The sequence below is a fragment of the Parasteatoda tepidariorum genome, chromosome 11 (assembly GCF_982258835.1).
Source record: "Parasteatoda tepidariorum strain Cologne lab strain chromosome 11, Ptep-v5.0, whole genome shotgun sequence".
Taxonomy (NCBI): Eukaryota; Metazoa; Arthropoda; class Arachnida; order Araneae; family Theridiidae; genus Parasteatoda; species Parasteatoda tepidariorum.
Window position 1 is genome coordinate 33144875 of NC_141765.1, and position 21836 is coordinate 33166710.

A 21836-nucleotide genomic window follows, 5' to 3' on the forward strand; every position below is an offset into this window, starting at 1 on the left:
GCTGACTGAAAGTCGACTATCTACCCCCCCCCCCCTCTTTTTCCAATGTCTAAGTAACTTTCGCTACTAGCAAAAAGCACTGCTTCCCCTTGTTCCATTCTCTCTTTTTAGGCAATAAAAAATAAAAAAAAATGATAAACCTCAAACCTTGAAAGAGAGTAAGAATAAAAACAAAAATCTTCTCTAGAAACAGTGGGCAGGGGCGCAATGAATGGAGAGGGGGCTCTTACACACACGAAGAGTGCAATAGGGAGGGTAGGAAAAAAACAATGGGGTGAAAGATAAGAACAAAAACAAAATGAGGGAGAAAATAAGAAGAACAAAAAAGTAGTCGGCATTTGCAAACCCTTCATTATATGTAGACTAAAGTAGGGACAAGCATTGCCCGTAGTGCTAGTCTCGCTACTAGTCATTTAAACACACACAGGAAGTTACACTTAATGACAAATAAGCGTATAACTTACCTAAACAAAAGCATAGGTGCATTAAGAATAGACTCTATAAGATCATTTATCACATCAATCTTAGAATCAAACTTTGAATGTGGAGTATATTTGTAAACAAATATTTTAAAAAAGTATTTAATAAGGTAGGCTTTAATGCATACGCCATAAAGTAATTGAATAACATGGGATATTTAATGAAAAGGGAGATTTTAGTAGCATATTTACTCTTTCAAGGTATTTCAGACACAACCAGTAGTTTTATAATGGATTTTCTAATCTAATATCTATATCGACCCTTTAATATCTATCTACTCATTTAAGGTGTCTAAGATGAATATTTACTTCTTATTCTATATGAGTTTGAAATTACATGAGTATGTCAGCAGTTTTATAATAAATTTTCTAAATCTTTATAAACCTACTGATATCTATAATCATCACTCGTTTAGAAATTTAAGACATATTGACCTTTCATGTTTTATGAATCAGAAATTGAATAGATAGACAGTATTTTATAACATGTTTTACAATCTGTTTACTTTTATTTAAATATTATAAGAATGACTTTCATATCTTACTAAAAGAATTAAAGGATTGTGGCTAGTAAGAATTATTGCTGTTGTACTGACAATAAAAAAGTTATAGTGGCAACGCTTTTGCAATTAAAAGCAATATTGAAATATAAAATAAATAACGCATTAAAATATTGCATGTAACACATATATTGCATGTATGCAAGAAAGGTTTTTGAAAACTTCATTATAAATTAAGTTTTAATGCGTGAATATCCAACTTCAATCAAATCAGCAAATTTAGAAGACTAAAACTGAAAATGAGACCAGCCAACATGTAACAGTAAAGGGCCCAAGTTACAAGATATAGTGGCCCAATGTACCAATTTTCGTTAATTTTTAAAAAATGTTCTTAAGCTTCATTCTTAAAATTCATATTCGTTTACAAAAAATTTTTATCAATAGACAAATGTAGACTGATCTGTCTCTAACAGAATAAACTTTGACAAAAATGGGATGCATGCCTAACATTTCAGATTTAACATTTTGAGAGTTATTCCACTTAAAGATTGCTGATGAGCCTCTTGTTATTTTCTACTTTAAAAGAATAATCCAAAGAAAAGAAAAAAAATTGTTAATAGGCATTACTGATATTATGTAAATTTATATGGTTTAAATAGATACTATATATACTAGTATAGGTACCACGATACCTACTATAAGTACTGTGGAAATAGGTTTTTTGCGGCTCAGTGAATGGGATAAGTACCGGGAAAAACTGCTGAGTATGGTAAGTTTTGGATATCAAGACTTAGTTTCAAGCCGTAGCATTAAGCCAAATTATAACGAATATCGTTAATCTATATTCTAATTAGATGAGCTTCTAAAAACATGTTTTGGTTAATCTAATAACGCAAAACCACCAGGAAAAGCAAGAAATAATAATAAATAAATAAGCTGGGATTATTTTAATTTATTTAGTTTGTCAGTATCCCTTTTAGTTTTGTGCATGATTTCGTAATGTTGATCCTCATCGACTCATTAGTTATTATTATTATTATTTTGAAGAAAAAAAAGCTTAGAAAATTTTGTCTTTAAATTAGAAAAAAACAAATTAAGCTCATTAACAAGGCAGTGTGTCTGGAACACTAAATATTGCGAACCAGAAACAATCAAACTGCATGTTGAAGCTATTTAAGGGCTATTTTTATCGATCTATTTTTTTAGCTATTGATTCGTAAAAGAATGAATTCTCCATATTCCTCCTTAATGTGTGGAAGCTGCTGTTTCAAGCCCTCCATTTTCTTAATAGCTGCCAGCGTTTAGCGCCAAGCAAGTGATTTTCCACAGTTGTTTGCTGACAATTTGTTGACAAGCGCACTTCCACCAGAGAAATACTCAAAATAATGGAACCTCTTTTATCTACTGAGAATCTTCGGACTAATATACGTATTTAACAACATAAATAAATGTTATGTAATTAAATGAGACTAAATTTCGAACTTTTTACGAGAAATCTGAATTATTTTTACAAATATCACTTACCTGCTTCATCCACTCATCTCTCCATTTGAATATAGAATTTTACTTCTTGTTATAAAAAATATTAAATATCAAGCCTCCTCAAATACTCTAATCTATACCATTTTTGCAACATTTTAAGCTGTAGTGGATTCAACACTCAACTTCATATTCAAAGATTTCGAAGTTCATCTAAATCGCTTAGTATATGACATAAATCTATTACATCTTGTACCCAAGTTTAGATGGATTAAAGTAAATAAATGAATACTTTATTGAAATTTACCTTGGTATTTTACTTTAAGAATTATTCACTGTCTTGCGATAGGACTGAAAAATATTAATTTAAAAGTTTTCTTTTCTGACATATTAAAAAATATTCAATGAACTGTAATTGTGCTCTTCCTTTTACATCAATGGTTCAAAGTCTATGAATATTAAATATAAGTATTGCATGTAAATTTAAAGCATCAAAAATACAAAAGTCTGATTTTTCTGCAGAGAATATATCTAAGCTTATATAAAGGAAAATGAGATAAGACCGGGTAGTTAAGATTCGAAGACCTGTTGCAGCTAAACTATTCAGCCTAGAAACTTTCAGATTTAATCAAAATGTTCATCGTTTAGATCTGTAAAATATATCATTACACAAAAAGACATCGAAGTATTACTTTTCATTACAAATTATTTTCTTTTTTCTGGAAAAAATCTAACCTCTTATCTCACTAGTTGAACTAAAAATTTATTTTTACATTTCTAATAACCAATAAATAAGGACAGTTTAAGAACAAAAGAACAGAAAGTGAATAAACTTATCTACGTAGACACTGTGAATTAATCAACAGCAACGAGGCAGTATATTAACTAGTAAAGTGTAATTCACAATTTGTTCACTAAAAAACAAAACTAATTTCGAAACTATTGAGGTACTCGACACCGTCTCACCTCACTCACCCCTATAGTATACATCAAAAAACATATTATCGTTTTTGGACCATTGGTGTATGGTTCATGTCTTTTACATATAATCAATCGAAACATTTATGAAGCATACAATAAATAGTGAATCCGTTTCGTTTTATTATCAAGGCAATATCGAAAGTAGTTTTTAGGAATGTCTTGAAATGTTGTGTTGTTTTGTTATGTATTAATTATTTAATTTATAGTGAAGAAATATTTAGCGAATAGAATTGTAAGAATAGATTTTTTTCTTGGAATATCACACAATTTTAGATTTTCGCAGTTATTTGGTTCTTTTGTGTCGAGTTTTCAATTAGTACGAACTTTTCAACTTTTTCAAATAAAACAAAAGATTTCAGGCAACAAAAGATTTTCCTATTTCACGACACTCTACAAATTATTACTGAAAATATTTATAAAGATTTGAGTAGAAATCAAATTTTTTTCTTTTTTATAAAAGAGATAATTCGATGGTGAAACAAAATGAGTAATAACACAAAAATACATTCAATTTATTTATTTATTTTGCATATTTAGTTAACTTTTGATCTAATGATCGGATTACCACGTTCTAGGACTCAATCGTAATGATTTGAGAGCGTGACCTCAAACATGCTATGAATTAGTCAGTGCTGACAATATTTCAAGTTGCGAAATCAGACACGAAAAGATACTTTCTCTGAATAAACGCACCTTTTTTCCACGGATTCGAATTTCTGACCACCAAAATGTAGGAGATAGCCGCAATATGGGAAATATGGTCCCCATACATTGGTCAGGAGAGCGATCCTAAATTTGGATCTCTTAATGTTAATTTTACTTTTTGAGTATTTTCCCATATCTCGAAAACATTTAAGCGAATTGAAAATTTTTTGCACGAAATTATAAAATTTGTTTATCCAAAGGAAATTGCATCCAAAAAATAAATTTTAGAAAACATTTGCTATTTTTTTAAGTAATAGTCGAGAAAATTGCAAGATATGCAATTTTTACATCATTTTAAAGTATGTAATTTTACATGGCAAAATAAAAAAATTTAGCGAAATCGGTTGAATAGGTCCTAGGAAATCGAATTTCAAACATCCGACTTTTTCAAAACTCGATTTTTCAGGTATTATTCAACCGATTTCGCTCAAATTTTGTGTTTTGCCTAGCAAAATTATATTCTTTAAAGTGATGTAAAAGATTTCATACCTTACAAATTCAAAAAATTTTCTACCATTATTAAATTAAATAATAAAAAATTATAAATATTTATCAAAAGTTATTTTTTTTATGGGATTATCTTTAGATAAACAAATTTTATAATTGTGTGCAAAAACTTTTCAATTCTCTTATAAAGTACTCGAGATTTAGTGAAATACGTAAAAAGTAAAATTAACTTTAAGGCATCCAAATTTAGGAGAGCTCTCGTGACCAAACTATTGAGACCATATTTTCTGGTTTGCGGATACCCCCTATACTTTGGGAATCTGAATACGTCGTAAAAAAGGCATGTTTAATCAGAGAAAGTACGTTTTTGTGTCTCATTTCGTAATTTAAAATATTGTCTGCACTAAATAATTTGCATATTTGAATTCACCCTATCGAGCCATTAAGGTTGCATCCTAGAACGTGAAGGTGCGATCATTGCAACTCGTTTTTTTTTTTTTTTCTGTTTTTTTTTTTTTTTTTTTTTTGGGCTTACTGTACGTATGTATATACTATCTTTATATGTATATACGTGTGAAGATACAATGCATGCAAACAATGTAGGCGGAGGAAAACAATGCATACATACACATACAATTTATGCATACTTATTACAAGTATTCATAACCACTTTAAATCACAAAATGTGATTACTTGTTATCTTAATTACGAGTAGTTGTATATTATTTATTCATTAACTGTAGTTAATTACTACAATTGTAATTGATCTATGTAAATGGTGACCAAGAAATTAGCCAATTTAAATATATTCTTGACTAATAAATATGGAATAAGATTAAAAATAATAAATAATTAAGTTATTAGTCAAAATATTTCTGAATAGTAACTATAATTTTAGTCCTTATTCCAGAAGGCTTTAACTGATCAGTCATTAGTCTTTATTTATTATTCTGAAGGATCTGTGGTTCAGGTGACGCCAATAATTTTTTCTATAAATTTGTTAATCAAGATGATTTTGCTCAACTTCATTAAAAATATATTATAAAATAATATTTTTTTTAAAAAAACAGTGGTATTTTGCATTAGTACTGAAAACTTAGTGCTTATAATACTAGAAGCAGTTGTAGTTAACGTAACTGGCCCAACTTTCTTCAAACTATCCCAATCATTGAAGGGAAAAGAAAAGAAGAAAACAAAAATTTTTACTTGACATAATCTTTTGGTTATATTTGATTAGAACTTAAATTATATTTAAAACAATTCTCATTGTTTTTCGGTATTTCGATTTTGAATAATGCACTGATAATAAAATACTGCCCAAACCACACGATGGCAAAAATTACTGTGCTACTGGCTCTAAAGGAAATCCAAAAAGCTCGGTAATTTTTATCGAAGCGCTTTGGAAATGATTTTGGCAAAATTAACTATAAAATATGGTTTTATAACACGTGATGAAATACGATAAATGTGGTAAAATTTGTTAATTTTCCCTCTTCCTTCCCCGGCTTTAGGAATATCTAGAAGATGATGTGTTCTTTTTTAAATAGTTGCGCCATCGCGTTCTCTAATTCGGGTTGTGTAGTTTGTACAGAAGGTTATTTCTAGATTGGAGGTAGTCAGTATCACATTCTGGGTGGTCACCGAATTTGTTTTATTATTTTATTTTATTTTACTTCTTGTTAGATCGTTTGTTTATTTAATACCTTAACGTGGCATAAAAACCATCTGTTCGGTTAAATATGTCTTTCCATTTTGTATTTTTCCTAAATGTGTTTTAATAAAAGCTATAATTTTGAAAACCAGAATAAACTGTTGCCATATGATTACCAAATGAATGGTAATGGTTAATTACCAAATGAATGGTTTAAAATGGTATATTTTTGTTTTACAGGCCAAAAGTACGTTTTTTCTTTCTTCTTTTTTCAAAAAAACAAACAAAAAAACTAGAAATGCCATTAGCATGCAGTAAGATAAATTTTTTCTCCGTGTGTTACAATTTTCAGAGTTTTATATCTGAGTATAATTAGCCAGGCTGTAAAACGAGTTTTAAGAAAGCAAAAAAATTATAAAATTTTCTCGAAGAGGAAACATAAATCTATAACAAAAGTACTTCCACTTTGTTTTTCTGTTGTAGGCGGCTCCTTCTCAATAGTAATTAGGATTCCACTCAGACAATGTTGATAAACAAGCATCTCACACACCTTCTTTGATAAGCAAGTGAGTAGCAATAGGATGTTCTCAGGTTTAAAATTCTAATGAAAATAAATACATGACATGAAAACAAAACTTACATTTTTTGGGAAAACAAAATGCTCCCTGAGGTTTAAAAAAAATTCAATGTTACATTGTAAGTCGTAATTATAAAAGAAACAGTGTTCGTAAAGCTGGCATTTTCATAAATCATTTTCGTGGGTATTAATTTTCCTATGACTAGAGAAAAGGAACTAGGCTTTTACCAGTATACACCCCGGTATCTCACTTTATTGTTATAAACATGAGTGGATGATCGCCCTATCCTACCCCCCTTTTAGAAATTCGAAGGGCGGTTCTGAATATGCTGGGCATAATGTGTAAAAGGTGTTAGGATCAAGCACCAGGTGGATTAATACAAGAACCAATGAAACTTCAACATACATTTTACCTAGTTCTAGCTAATTGGTTAATTTGGAATTCAGCGAAATCTTTCTAGTCAGCCAACCACAAGATAGGGGAAAGCTGCTTTTTAAGGTATTTTTTCTTTTTCTTACTCCTCATCTTCTTTAAGGTTCTCTAATCCATCAAAAAGCTGACCTTAGACATCTAAGACAGTTCATCACAGAAAAACCTCTTCCTTCGCCGGCTTTAGGAATATCTAGAAGATGATGTGTTCCTTTTTAAATAGTTGCGCCATCGCATTCCCTAATTCGGCGTGTGTAGCTTGTAGAGAAGGTTATTTCTAGGCTGGGGGTAGTCAGTATCACATTCTGGGTGGTCACCGAATTTGTTTTATGTTCTATTTTATTTTACTTCTTGTTAGATCGTTTGTTTATTTAATTCGCAACACTGCGTTGACATAATGAGTTTCTACTCCATTTTTATTTAATATTTTATTTTGAAACATCTGCACTATTTTTTCACAATAAAAGGTATAAATAAAAAGTGGTTTGTTAAAGGATTAATGTCTCTTAATCCTATATTAAAGGATTGATATCGAATTAAATATCTTTAATTAGTTTAGTTATATGTTGCTCAAGCGTTAGAATGAAATTTCTGAATTATATATATATATATATATATATATATATATATATACACACACACTTGATATTTTTTTAGGCAAAACTATTGCCTGCAGCATTTCTTTAGACACTTTAATTATAGCTAAGTAAGTTTTTAGTAATTCTTTTAATTTCTGTGGGTCAAACCTGTGGGTGTAGGTTTGGGTTTGATACTTTTCACTTTTGACACTTTTTGATACTTTTTGCTTTGTTCACTTTTGAAAAATCCTTAACAAAAAGAGTAGTTAATAATTTAAGTAAAAAATAACAAAAAACTTGCAAGAAATTGTAAACAAATGATAAATCTCATAAACTATCAAACTGAGTCTACTTGGAAATTTATTGTGTTTAAAAAATCGAAAAATAACTTGTAAAAATTTAGTTTCCACTTTTTAAACTCCTTTTTTTAAAATTATTACGTGAGAGTTATATGTTTTTCTAAAACTGGAATGAAAAAGTATTTCAAATAAAATATTTTTAGTACGTCTAGTGTGACACAAACATCAAAATGTTAATCAAATGTTAGTTATCACTAATCAAATATTTAAAAATCAGCATGACATTCAGAATTATTAACAAACTGCATAGAAAATAAATAAAGCCCTAGGATAGTATGTGTGTTACTGCTTCAAATTATAAGACATTATTAAGTTATAATATAAACAATTATTTGTTATTATATGCAGTAAACAATAGAGTTGATAAATACAGAAGAACTTGTGCAAATTCATAGAATGTGCTATATCATTCGCAATATACGACAGTCACCATGGCAAGCACGTCCTTTTTATCTATAAACATTTGTAAACATCTGGTCCATGGGAACCGAGAGTTTGGCTCGGTGCCACGCTGCCAATGAATTGTGGCATAGTCTTGAAGCTGTATTGACTAAAATCCCCGAATGTGCCATACCATTTCTATTTGATTCCTTGTCCAAGCATGTAAATGATAATATTAATGTCACAGGTGGCAACTTTTGGTACTGATTTCTCAGTCCTAATCAGATGTAAATTTAATGCAAATGCAAACAATTGTTCTTTTTCCAATAATTTTTTCGTCCAATAAATATTATTTGGCTATTTGCATTACTTTCTGGTGTATCAATTTTAATAGCTATCAGTGTATTTTCTTACAGAAGGCCCACTATTGTTCTGTTTTTATTGCTAATATGAAAAAAAGTTTGACATCAGTAACTTTATTTTAGTTTTTTCCAAAAAGCGTGTTTCCTACTGGTTGACTGAACAAGTTACACTGATTTTCTACTGGTACAGTTTCCTTACCATCGGGCTAACCATGAAGGTTTTTTGCGATTTCTCTTTTCCACAAAGCCAGTTAGTCTGACTGAAGAAGCTTTTTCGGAAGTGAGTTTTTCCCAGTCCTTGATTTCCGAGTTACATTATCATCTAGGATGGGGACACAATTATAAGGATACAGAATACAGAGTTCATTAAGAACGACAAACCGACATCGTGGATCTTCTGTTCAACATTGATAATAAAATTTTTAAAAAAATTCTCTCTGATTATCAAAAATAAAAGAGCTTCAATAAATGCTGTCTCCGTTGCAAGAAAATTACGTTTATAGTTGTTACATCGTTAAAAAATTCACTCAGTTAAATAATTTTCCCTTCACTATTCCCTCTTCAATATACCGCTTTAAAAAATACCTTACGTTTGACAGAGGCTACATTAATGAATTTTCTTAAAATTTAAGTAAAGCAAATGAAAAATTTAAAAATTATGAAGTCCACACTGTTAAAAAGAGCTTGAAGAAATTTAGCAAAAATGTGTCAAATAAGCCCCAAAACAAATATTAGTCGAATTTGATAGACCCCACCCCTGTATTCAAAACTGAAATGTCCCGCAGTGAACTGATAGTTAAGACACGGTCCTCAGCAGATCTCCGAAGTCAAACATCACTGGCTGCTGTCAGTGTGCGAGTGGGTGATCGCTTGGTTTAGTCTGCGTATGGACCAAGAGTGTGCGGTATTGGTCCTCGTTAAACTGTTCTACCGTAAAGTGCTCGACTTCGCGTGCAGGTCGTCGGGCTACCGAGGCGGGTGTGCCATCCCCTCTGCAGAGGATCAAAATTGTGATGGCATGTCTTCGGATCATCTTCAGGGATGTTTCCCAGACAGTCGCCAATAGCCCATTGTGCAGCTCTAGTGCAACGTAATTGAACTACAACAACAACAACATCAAAATTGAAACAAAAACAAAATACATAGTCTCAAACGTGACGTTGAAGGAGAATTGTGTGAGAGAAATATGTTTGATGGCTGACAGAAGGATTCGAACCAAAGACCTCCGAGTTCATGAGAGGATGGTCTAATCCCCATAGTTGGACACTCGAACTCAGGGACAGTTGGAAGATTTATATAGAGGTCGCTGCAATAACACACCATGGCATATTTATTTCCAATTTCATGATAAAAATTTTTGCAATTCGGAAAATATGGTCCCGCTAGCTTAGGAAATCGGTTATTTTAATATAAATTTTTTCTTATTTTGCTGGAGTGCAACTATGGGGGTTAAAGCATCTTATTATGAACCAGAAGGTCATTGGTTCGAATCCTTCGCAGACTTTAATCACCTCTCTCTCTTACATTTCTCCCGTCGTATAACTTTTGAGACTAAGCATTTTGTTTCTACTCCAATTTTAAATGCATGGGGTTTTCAAGTTATTATTTGTTTCAGAACTCTTTTGATAGATTTTTTCTCTATTTTGAGAACCCTTTTTAACAGAGCAGTATTAATAGATGTCACTATATCCTTCTACATCAGCCCTTTTATCCCATAATTCTTTTATAAACCTTTTTATAGATAATTTTAAAACACATAGAAGAAATAAAAACAAATATGTGTCTATTTAAATATGAACATAATTACCTTGTGCTCATTTATATATGCAGCATAATAACCTTTCTTTGAACTGTATCTTTTAAAATATTTGGATAAGAGATGTAATACCCGTCCGGGTAATAAAACCCATTTTTACTAGCTGGGTTAGAAATATAGATTTTACCGGGTAATCGGAACCAGCCGAGTCAGTTTAACCTGGTACTTGTAACAGGCTAACTTTTAGGACCTAGTACACTTCTAATGGGAATAAAGTGATGCCACGCTAATTTTCTGCTGCCACCTCCTTATGCTTGCAGGGAATTTGCATATGATAGTTTAAAATGCAATGAAATTTGCAACTGTGTACTACAATAGTTTATAATTCATTCCCGAAATAGTACCCAATGCTTTAAACACTGACAGTACTTTCAGGGAAAACTGATATGTAACACGTAATGTGATATGTAATTGTAATACCACGTAAGCTGTATTCAACACTAAAAATACACTCTTAGAAAAACCTTTTTAACGGTAAAATATTATATCAGAATTCCGAGCCTACCTTAATAAGGTTACTGCTACGATTATACGAATCGTGATATTAAATTGAACTCTGATTCTGTTTAATTCAAACCCTTGTATCGTAAAATCAAATTTTAGAAGTAAAATAATATGGTTCAATTTAGATACATATTAATTTTGCACAAATATTCGAATGATATTATGGTTCAATACCATCCGAAATTTCAAACTGTGTATAAAGGGTGGTGATAGTAATAGTCCGTTAATTGATTCGGCATTGTTGCTTAGTTTAAAGAAAATATATTGTTTTCAGCTTTTCATCGATGCAATTATTGTTATAAATATCTAAGAAAATTCCTCCATTTCATCTTTATAAATTAATACAGATTTTGTACGACGTTGAACGGTAGCATAATGAAAATTTACAGTTTATCCATTAATTTTTCGCTGTTGTTAAGTTAAAAGAAAATGCATTTCGTTAGCTTTTCCTTGACGTTATCATTGTTTAAAAAATCCATGTAAAAATTTTCCATGCAGGCAGTTCTTATTTATATGTAAATTGTTACACACACCATCAACCATGGCACCTTGTTTTGTTGATGACGTAGACAAAACATGAGCTAGCACCCCTCCTTCCCAACTTCCACACCACTATCAACGAGAGGACCTTCAAACACGATGGATATAATGTGTACTGTGCTGCGTATACACGCCGACGACAGTTTGTACGCACATGCACATATATACATAAATTTAACAGTCGACCCAAGTCTGAGTTTATTACTATCAATGTTACCCAACCCAGATGACAAGTGAGAATTGGTATTTTGTACGCCAGGATCAAGCATTGGTACAAACTAGCCGTCGTGAAGGACTTTTTCATGGAATTAATCCACATTTGCGTTACATGGAGGGTAAAACTATGAAAACCTTCTTCGGTGCCGCAAGGGGATTTTAACCCATGCTCCATCTACCTCTGAGGATATTTTTCGTCAGCGCTGTGGTCAGTTCGAGCAGGGAGCAGAATTCGTATCGACCAGCCACCACTGGGATACGAACATAAAGTTTAGGAGACCAACGCACGAGAGATTCGTCCCTATCCAGTATCGAACTCATGATCATCCAGCTCTCCATCATCTGTGTGAGCGATATTTTAACCAACAGCACCGCTGGAGCGAGCTCTTATAAATTTTTGCATATTTTGTTGTACGTTGAACCATAATATTATTGCAGATTTGTTGCAACCAAAATAAAGCATTAAGTTGAAAGATATCATCATGAACATTAATCATTCTTTAACTCGATATCCTGATTTTAATTCCTCATTAGCGAAGCCAAATTTGAATAACTAATGTTTCGATTCAATCTTTATATCACTTCAGTACACTCAAAATACAGTTACAGATCTAAATAAATAAATACTTTTGACAAGCTATTATTTTTATTTTACACCCTAAGTTTAGAAATCAATTTAAAAATTGATTTATAAACTTAATATATAACTAGATTTAAAATGTTGATACTTTTTAAATAATCACTACATAAAAAAAATTATTAATGTTTAAAAACATTTTTAAACATTAAGGAAACATAATAGAATTTTAGTCATAAAATAATGTTATAAACGGTCATTTATAGCCCACAATGTCCAACTTCATAACTAATGAATACGTTAAAATTGCTAACTACCCTAACCAATAATTATCTAAAGCACAACCGATATTCATGACGAACTTTGTAGATTTATAACATCTGAACCTAGACTTCGGGTAAAAGGGATGTAGTTTAGCTTTGTCCAGTTAGGCATCCAAAATATATATATATGTATATAAAAATGTATAATAAAACTATCTAGATTATAAAAAAATTGTGAAAATGGGGTAACCCTTAAGAATCGTGGGGAGGGGGGAAACTAACTCATGTTTGGGCGTGGCAGACTGGCCTCCCCCTTCTCTGCCCCCCACTCTCGTATGGCGTCGGGGACTCCACCTAAATGACTTTAATTGCTTACACAAGCCTCATAGCACTGTAGATGAAGACGAATGAAGCCATTCGTCTTTCAAATAACAGGGGGTAGGGGGATTGAGCGAGTTGAGGGGAATTCACTGAGCGTGCTAGCTCTCTCTTGGACACTTTCTCTATCATAGCCATTATCGCAATAAATCATGAAAGCTCGCCTATCATTTAAGTGTCGATAGCGGCGTGTCGCAAAGCCTTCGTTCTTCTCTCTCTCGCAGATCACATAGCTTTCCCCCCATCCCCTTTCTGAATCTCTCCTAGCATGATTTCTCCCTCCCTGATCCCTACATCCCTCCTACTCACTTCGTGCTCTCCAGAAATCTCTCTCTCCTCTTGATTCCCGATCACGAGATCTGTCTACAGCCCCGCATCACCCCATCTTTTCTTCATCCCACAGCTCTTTTTCACTGTGACCGTCAAATAGGAGGGACAGAGTGGGAGATATTTTATTTTAGCCTCGTTTCTTTGGGAGACGTGTCCCGATGAAGCAGAAAGATGCGCCTCTTCTACCTCCTATCGTGTCATGTTTGGAGTGTCTGTCTTATCTTCACCCTCCCACGCACGGATCTCTCACGAAATACCGAGGGATACCAGAGAAGAAAACTTCTTTATAGACATACACACTGAATGATTTTAGAATTCAAAAGCAAAGATGCGACGAAATGCATTCAAATAATCAATTTTTTGGCACATAATGAAAACCTTAGTAAATTTTTAAGTTTGTTGAAAACAAATTGTTTTCTAAAACTCGTCTATAGCGTCTCACTGTATGCAAAAGCATTTTCTTTATGTACTGAGCATAAATACTCGCTTATATATTTAGTGTGTGAAAATTCCTTACGATTTAATTATATAGTATTTTTTGAACTGAAAAAGAAAAGAAAAAGAAACGTTATGAGCAGAAATAAAAAATAAATGAAAAATAAAATAAACAATTACTATTTGTAGAAGTTTTAAGCTCTGCTTGTTTGAGAGAATTTTCTGATTCATTGTATTACTAGTTAAAAAAATTTTAAATGTTTAAACCAACTTAGTTACAAACAATTAAAGAACAAAAAAGTTAAAGACAGAAAGAGAAATTGCCATAATCGATATTAAAAACCAGGAATGCAAAATTGTATTAGTACTTCAGGACTTTTTTTTTTCTTCTTTTTTTTTCAATTTAGATTGGTGAAAGGCTCCGAATGTGACCAATTTTTATTTAAAATATCAATCTTGTAATTAAAAATTATAGATGCAAAAATGTATTTAAAATTACAAGATAAAATAACTACTCGTAAGTTGTTTTTCTTTTTCAACTTTGAAGGGACTCAGGATGCAATTATTGTGACGAACTTTTACTTAAAATATAAATCTTGTAATTGAGAAATATAGATGCAAAAATTTATTAAAAATTAAAAGAGCAAAATACTACTTGTAAGTTTTTTCTTTTTCAACTTTAAAAGGACTTTCAAAGCAATCAGGACCAATTTTTACTTTGCATAAAAACTGCATCAGTGTTAAATTGTTTGTTTTCAATACATTTCAAGTGTTTACTTAATTCAGATCACATTAATGAATGCTTGTTTAAATAGAAGTCTTATAAAAACATATACAAATGACACATAACACTAAAACAAAATTTTTATTATTTTGAAACAAGCAAAAGCACTGTATATTCTAACTTCCAATTAAGAAGATATGTTTGCCCTTATAGCGTCTAGCTGAGTTCCTGTTAACTAAATACGAATAATAAAATTATTCCAATATTGTGATATTTAGTTATGATATTTAAAAATCAAGATTATCTCACTGAATTAGAATGACTTGGCAGTTGATTAGCTTTACAAAGATAAACTAATGACATATCGAAAATGCTTGTATCTATTATAATTGCATCGATTAAAATAGAAGAAGTTATAATTTTATTCGAGCTTAATACAGTTCTAGGACTTTTATTTCCTTTCGTATGAAAAAAAAAATTAAATGTACTGATTTTTTTTAAGAAAAATTCAGCAAAATGTATAATTGTTTTAATACTAGACGTAATATGCGGCTATTGCTTTTCTTGATATGCATGATTTATAAATTTCGCAATACTAGTCGTAATTCTATGTTTCTATGTCAATTAACCAAAAAGAAAGGGTGTATTGTTCTATTTTGTAACACTCCTAACTAATTAGTTGGTTTGGCTTTCATACAAATGTTAATAATGTCAAGAGGTAAAAAAAATTATAATTTTTAGACTAAAATGTCAAAGAACTAATATAAACTAATTATTAGGTTGCTAAAAATATTCTGCAATACCCTTACAGCATCCCTTGTTGTACGATCTCGTTTATAGCAATAACGAATCAAAACCCGAAGTTCAGTTTTATCCAAAGTCATTTAGTGCTTATTGATGAAAGTTTAAACTAAGAACACCAAAAAACATCACCCCAAAGAAAAGAAAAAAAATCCTAAAAGTTACAATTTTTGTAAGCGTAGCAAAACTTTTTAACAACCTAATATTGCTGATTTTAAAATTTTAAACACAGTACCGACACGATCTCTCACGATGTTTCAGCAAACAAACACAAATGACAATATTTTAGAATTTTTAGTCAGTAAAATGACATTACTAAATTTAATTCATGTTTCAATTTACAATTAAGAGATTTCTCATCATTAAATAATCGGTTGCAACCAAAAAAAAAATAAAAAATACAGTAAAATGACATTACAAAATTTAATTCATTTTTCAATTTAAAATTAAGAGATTTCTCATAATAAAGTAATCGCCTGCAATTTCATAGTACTTAGCATATCTGAAAAGGATAAAATAAGTGTTTACAATCAACTGTAGCACAGTTCTTATAGTATTTTTGGCAAAGATAAAATAATCGTTTGCACCCAACTTTAGCGCAGTTTCGACAGCATTTAGCATTTTTGCAAGGATAAAATAATCATTTGCCACCAACTCTATCACAGTTACCGTAGTATTTAGTATTTCGAACTAGGATAAAATAATCGTTTGTTTACATACATCTATGGAGTTGTTCCAAAAATATTTAGCGTTTCTGACAAGGTTAAAAGAAAACAAGTTCAATAAACAGGTAAGGTTTGTAGTTTATGAACACCTAATATTTATAACTTAATTTGCAATTTAACTATATATTTTGGCTCCATTTATGTAGAGTTAACTGTTTGCTTTCTTGAAAAATAATAGTTTATCTAAATAATTTTTTTCACATAAAACTAAAATCATTTATTTAATTACTTAGACCACAACCCATCTAAGAAACATTTCCCCATGAAATAGTTTTCTCACAATTTATGGATGCACAATTTATTAAAGTTACGTATAAAAACATTTTTTGATGTCTTCTATCAATCACGCCAAATAGTTCTGTGAAAGCATTTTCATCATTGATTGACGAAGCATCAAGTTGATTTATTTTGATTATTTTTCTTCGTTTCAAGAAAAGACTCGGAAAAAACAACACTTTCAGCCTTAGGCCATAATCAGTTATGAAATCTTTTCTAAATCAGTTCTTGCCTTGTTAGATGCTTAGCCCCCTCCCTTGCCCAACAATAATTATAATGAAAAGACCCGATTGGCTAGTTCTCCATGCCCCATTGAGTCACTGACATCCAATCAATTCATCACCTTCTTTGACCCTCCTACCGCTTCTTCCTCTTTCCCCTTCCACATCTTTTCTTGATCCCCATCATTCATCTTGACTATACAGGTAGATGCGGAGATGAATTACGTAGGGATTCGAAGCCTGGATAAAAATTCTAATTCTGAATTGGGGTGGGGTAATGCTGAAAAGGAAGAGCAGTTCATTTTCAATCAACTATTCTGCATTGAATTTTATTTAAGGACACTTTTAAATTTGATAGACTTTAAATCTTTTAACACCTAAGGTTTAAATTATGGATGTCAGTGTATGCGAGTATTCATGAGAATATAAGTTATTTAAGGATGAACTAAATATCTGTCAGTTTAAGAAATTTCTTTGCTGAAGGGAGACATTTTTTTCCATGGAATATAATGCGCTTTGTACTGAAGAGGGAAAATAGTATTACCTCAGTTGAGAAAAAAAAAATGATAGATACTATATTATATCTCTGGTTTTACCTATCAAGTTAATTCATATTGTTTGTAACAGGTTAACCTATGTTGTTAAACAGTGTTTACTAATTTTATAATGGACAGTTAGTAGAAATTTGCTATGAAATAATTATTTTCGTTTAGAGCAATTGTTTTCTAATATGGCTAAAATAAGAATTATATATTGCATTCAAATGAAGCTGAATTCGCATTTCAATAATCAATTGAAGTTGATATATACTTGGAGTTAAGTTTTATTTAAAGAAAATTTTAAATTTGATACTCTTTAAATCTCTTAAAAACTAAAGTTTAAGCTATGGATGTCTGTGCTTGCAAAATTTTTTCGTTCTAATAATCAATTTGATACTCTTTAAATCTTTTAAAAACTAAGGTTTAAGCTATGGATGTCTGTGCTTGCAAAATTTTTCATTCTAGTATAATACGCTTTGTATTAAAGAGAGAAAATAGTGTTACTTCCGTTAAAAAAAGGATAGAATTTGCATGTGCTTATGAATTTGCATTTCAATTATCAAATGAAGTTGATCTATTCTAGGAATTAAGTTTTAAAGGAACGTTTCAAATTTGATAGAATTAACATCCTTTAACATTTAAGGTTTTAGTAATGGATGAGAGTAAATGCCAGTATTAGTCATTTAGTAGGTGAACTAAATATCTGTCAGTTTAAAAAACTTTGTTTTTCGAAAGGAGAATTCTTTTTATTGGAAATATAAAGCGCTTTCTACTAAAAAAAGAATAAAGTGTTACTTTCATTAAAAAAAAAATTAACAATTGATAGAGTCTAAAATATATCTCTTGATTTGGTTGTTAATTTCGTTTAAATAGTTTGTTGTCGTTGATTGCAACTATGTTGTATAAAGATTTACTCTGTAATTTCAATATTCCAATGAAATTGATACATATTTAGAGTTAAATCTTATTTAAGGAAGCTTTTAAATCTTATAGACTTTGCAACTTTTAGTAATGGATGACAACGCGAGCTTTCATAGGAGCATTAGTTATTTAGAGGGTGAACTAAATATCTGTCTGTTTAAAAACAAAAAATTTAAAAAAAAAAAAAAGCTTTTTTTTCGGAAGGAAATTTTTTCTTCTTTTTTTTGATTATAATGGGATTTGAACTAAAAATGAAAAAAAAATTTTTTTTATCGCTATTGGGAAAAAATATTATTGAGACTAAAATATATCTCTTGATTTGTTTGTTAATTTTGTTAAAATTGTTTGTAACATGTTAACTTACACACTGTTTATCAATTTTGTAATTGTCAATGAATAAAGATAATGTGAATAATGTCAGTCAAAATAAGAATAATACATTGGATTCCAGCTAAGCTGAATTTTAATTTTAATATTTCACTGAAGTAGATATATACTTGAAATTAAATTTTATTTAAAGAAACTATTAAACCCGGCAGACTTTAAATCTTTTAACACCAAAGGTTTAAGTTATGGATGACAGTGCATGTAATTTTCATACGAGTATTAGTTCTTCAGTGGGTGAATAAAATATCTATTAGTTTATAAGACTCAATAGATGCATTTCTTTTTAAAAAAGAGATTTCTTTACTGGAATATAATATATTTAATACAAAAGAGGGGAAAAAAAGGGGTAGGGACTAAAATGTATCGTTTGATTTGCTTGTTAATTTCTTGGTTATAACAGGTTAACTTACGTTGTTAAACAATGTATATTAATTTTATAATTGTCATTAAATCAAAATTCACTTTGAAATAATTATTTTTGTTTAGACCAATTGTTTTCGAATTTGACCAAAATAAGAAAACTACATTGCATTCCAATAAAACTGAATTTTCTGTTCAATATTTCAATAAAATTTATTTATTTCCGCACATACCTATTTTCTTAAGAATATCCATACTATTTTTATTATTAAGCATTGCTATCAAATTCTCAAATATTATTAAAAAAATAAAACGTTTTGCTATTGATTTTTCTTTAAAGTATTTGAATGCTTTGATTCAAGTAAAGGGTAAACTAGTTGACTTTAGGATGCTGTTTTTATTTATTTTTTAATTTTTTATTTGCTTTTTTATTTATTTGTTTTTTTTTCTTTTATGCAATGCAAAATCGTGGCAGAAAAGGGAAAGGAGCAAACTTCAACTGGAAGAAAGTTGAGAACAATCCTCAATATAAATATTTATAACATAGTGAATCAGATCAGATCAAACAGACGTGGAAAAAAAAATTTTTTAGTTTTTTGTCTTTTATACCAACAGTAAATGCAAATTACGCGAATTTAAAAATGTTTTTTTTTCATATAAAAATAGGATTAAATAATAATAATTTAGATGTATTAAATGCAGCGAAAAAAAAAGAATGAGCAAAACTATGAGAATATCGCAAAATTTTCCGTGTTTCTGGCTCATGGTAACACTAAAAAAGTGCGGTAATTTTTACCGTAGTGCTTTGGTAATAATTTTTGGTAAAATAATCCATAAAATATGGTTTTATTATCGTGCTGTTTGATAGTGAAAGAGGTAATTTAACCAAAATAGTTGATAGTTTAACAAGAGTGGTAAAATTTATGACAAAGCAAATATGTTCAGTTTGATATCCTCTATTTCCTTTAGTAAGCGGTTAACATTGTTTTTGATCAGTCAGATGTTTTTATTTCTATATAAGCTATAAGCTAACACCTACCAACTTTTGAAATTATTAAAAAAATGCTTATTTGTAAATGTACTAATGTCTGTATGAGGTTCAACTAAATCAGTAACTTTAATGTTTATTTATTTATTTGCACAAATACATGGAGGCTTGTGTGCTTAAATTACACTATCTCCATAAAAGATAGATTAAACTGACATCATAGCTTGATATATGAGAGTTTAGTATCGTTAAAAAGTTTTAATTTAACATTTGAAACCATCATTCTTGTCCTTTTTCCCTAGTTATAATTGAGAAATATCTTAGAAAAAGGAATAATTATTAATTAATATTTATTAAGAAAGGAATTTCTACTAACCATTTAAATAAACCACCATTTTAAATTAACCATAAGAATTTAAGCAGATTTTTGGTATTCTATTTAGGAAAAAGGCATAGACATCAATATGTGAAAATTACCAAATAAATGATAGTTCAAAAGAACATTTTCCTAATTTTAACATTATATTTCAAAGCACGGCATAAAAGGTATTTATTCTTTTAAATTTACTTTTCAGTTTTGTAATTTTACTAAATGTGCGGCAATAAGAACTATAATTTTTTAAACTTAAACTTACGGTAAATTACGGTTAAACTACGGTTTTGAATGACGCATAGAAAAAGTGTTATCAAAATCGTATTTTTTTAATGTATAAACCATTCAATAAAAACTAATAAAAGCTACAGAAAATACATATCATATACTTTATCTACTTTCGTAAGATGTTAAATGTAAATAACATCAGCAACCATTCATTTTGAAAGTACAATTTCTGTTATATACCTTCGTAATCCTTTTGCCTGATTTTCTAATGTAAAGGGGGTATGTAAATTACATAAAATTAAATATATATTTATGTTAACTTTCTTTTGAATTATTAAAACGCATGTAAAATTAACTTTCCCCCCTTAACTTTTTTCAAATAACGAGTTATCCAAGTCAATGCAAAGTATGTCCAATTCGCGTGACTTTAAGAACGGTATTTTAAGAAAAATGTTAAATACTAACAAAGCTTTCCACTCATTCATTCGGAATCAACTTATTTGACAGAATCTTCTATGTGTGCAACTATTGTTTCCTACACATCACGCATGTCATGATAAAGCAATAGAATTAATACAATAGATGAAAGACGTGCAGCAAATAGACTTTCTATGCCTTTAAAAAGTAACTGTTTTGTCTAGTTTTAACTTCTGATGTCACGCAATGTGTATGACAAACGCTTTCTAAACTTTCATTTGAGTTTATAGAACGATTACTGAAACTAAAGTAATAGGATGAGCAGCAAAGTCATGCCTTTTTATTGATGAACAATCTCTAAAATTGTTTAGTGCAAAACAAGTGACACGCTTAAAATATGACTGATTGATTGAACTACTTTCTTCTCCAACAGATTTTTTCAAACAAATACATTTTAACCTAAAACTAAATGCTCCATATTTATAAAATGAGATAACTTAATCAGAGGAAAAGTAAACAGATTTTGTTGCAAAGCAAATATATATATATATATATATATATATATATATATATATATATATATATATATATATATATATATATATATTTAACAGGTTATTATTTAATAGGTTTAAAGGTTATATATTAAATAGCATATATACTTAAAGTTACTTTAAAAGGGGCAATGCCACTATTGAATATTCATGAAAAGTGGTGGGGGTTTTTTTTATACAGCAATTGTAACACATACACAAACATTTTTACAGCTGTTGTGCAGAACATAACTGGTCCCTGATTCAAATGGTTTACATTTTCATGTAGGGAAAACCAGTAATAAAAAACAGAAATTTTGCATAGCGCTTGTCTTGAGTAAGGGCTGCGATAACT